The sequence below is a fragment of the Sinocyclocheilus rhinocerous genome, unplaced genomic scaffold (genome assembly GCF_001515625.1).
Source record: "Sinocyclocheilus rhinocerous isolate Xijiao unplaced genomic scaffold, SAMN03320098_v1.1 scaffold1367, whole genome shotgun sequence".
In the NCBI taxonomy this organism is placed as follows: Eukaryota; Metazoa; Chordata; class Actinopteri; order Cypriniformes; family Cyprinidae; genus Sinocyclocheilus; species Sinocyclocheilus rhinocerous.
The window spans coordinates 186,610-188,864 of NW_015631710.1; the positions used below are offsets into that span (position 1 = coordinate 186,610).

The 2,255-nt window shown below is 37.8% G+C and overlaps 1 protein-coding gene across 1 annotated transcript in view; it reads left to right on the plus strand.

Annotated features, from left to right (window-relative positions):
- LOC107741827 (protein kinase C-binding protein NELL2) overlaps positions 1 to 2,255 on the plus strand; it is a 115,976-nt gene that overhangs the window by 13,048 nt on the left and 100,673 nt on the right. The gene's annotated exons all lie outside the window — the stretch shown is intronic.

Consider the following 2,255-nt stretch of genomic DNA (forward strand, 5'->3'; position numbering starts at 1 on the left):
ACTCACACACACACACACACACACACACACACACGCTTCCACCCTCAAGTCTCTCTGATTTCCTGATCATGTCTACAGCACAAATGGGAAAAATTACATGCTGAGCTTTAATGTTTGTTTATATCACTAACACTAATTGTAAGCAATAGTATGCTTGACTTGGCAAACAACACTAATTATAGTTGTAATACCCAGAAGATTAGGAAAACATACACACATATACACTATCTCTCTCTCTCTCTCACACACACACACACACACACACACACACAGCTCTACGTAACAAATATAGTTTATATACATACGACATCTAATTATATGGCTCAGTTAAGTGTGTTCAGTCACCGATGTACTATAAAATTAAATGAATACAAAATATAAAAATAATATTATTTATTATTAATATAATCAATATTAAAATTGATAATAATAAATAATACTCTTAAATAATAGTAATTATAAAATAAAATTAGTAATAATTATTTAATGACTCAAAGAAAACATCTTGGAGCGATACTTGCTGAAAGGAGTATAAAAAAAATTAAAAATACACTGAACAAAAATATAAACGCAGCACTTTTGTTTTTGCCCCCATTTTTCATGAGCTGAACTCAAAGATCTAAGACTTTTTCTATGTACACAAAAGGCCTATTTCTCTCAAATATTGTTCACAAATCTGTCTAAATCTGTGTTAGTGAGCACTTCTCCTTTGCCGAGATAATCCATCCACCTCACAGGTGGAACAAAGTGGTAGCGATCGGACAGGTGGCGTTCATGGAACAGCAGCGATACAACGTTTCCTCGGTTACCGCTGTAAACAAAGCAGCGCTGCGCTTATAAACACTACTGTAATATGCATTATATAAAGGTAAGAGGAAAAGAAAATGCCATTGAAACATTTCTGGAGATGGTCAGCTCCTCTTAGAGATACATTTATATTATTCATATATTTCGAGCATCGCGAACAGTGAGCTTGTTCTGCCTGGTACAGTACTTTCTCCTCTTTTACAAAAATCCCACACAAATTACATTTTGGGAAATGATTGCATTGCAGTTTTTGTGCAATTTCGGAATAGATATCGGCCAAAATAAAATTAAAAACCGGTTCCGATTTATGTATATAATTATATATTAGACATGTATATATTAGAATATGTAATTTTTAACTTCCTGTGTGTTGACACCCGACCTTTGCTTCCTGGTGCGCTTGACTAAATTAAGTAACGAATCTGTTTGCTTCTTCTCTAGCGTTGTTCTGCTCTGACACTTGTATTGTTTTCTCTGTTGGATAAATCAGTTCTGCTTCTATTATTCTCATTTGCAAGTTGCTCTGGATACATTTAGCATGTGTAATACTGACGAACGTCTACTCAGACCTGTGAGCCGATTCTGGCTCGTGATGCTCTAGTTGAGAATCACTGCTCTACAGGATGAAGCATTTGTTTAGTCAAAGTAAAGTTCACATGGTTAATGCTTGCGCTTTCTGAATAGACTGCAGTATGATGGAGAGAACGAGACAAAGTGAGGAAATTAATAAGGGGAAGTTTTCCCTCGATTTTTAGTGCTTGACCGGCGGGACGCGATGGATTCTGCCTCCCTGAGCGTGCTGTTTTCCCGTCCCTGTTCAGCTCATCATTAACTGTTTCCCTGCGCTGTGTCCATATCTGCAGCTCCCCGAAGACTGATTAGAAGTTTTTCTTCTCTGAGTTGAGTCTAAGAGCAGCACTCAGCAGAAATAAAACACTCTCTCTCCACGAAGACTGTTCAAACACAGACAACTCCTTCATCGTGCAAATAAGTTTGCAAAAACTTAATATAAAGTTGCTTTCTGTTAGAAAAACTGCTGCACAGGGAATTCAGGCTTTATTGGAAATTGATTGTTTCCCATTGTCAGTGCATTACTGTCAGTGATGGCGAGTGACTGGCTAAAAATAGGTTGCTTTTTTGTTTTTTTTGGGAAGAGCACACATGAAATAATATCCGTGAAATAGAGAAATCAATTCTGTCTCTGTGACGGCACTAGAGTCTGTAAACAGCAGAAAAAATTAGTCGGTCAGACGACTTCTAACCAGAATCACTCTAAGCCTGTCAATCACGTATATGTCTGTGGAGGGCGGGGCTTCTTGAATCTGATTTGAATTCGGTTTTGAAGCTTGATGTTTTATAGATAGATGGATGGATGGATGGATGGGTGGATGGATGGATGGATGGGTGGGTGGATGGATGGATGGGTGGATGGATGGGTGGATGGATGG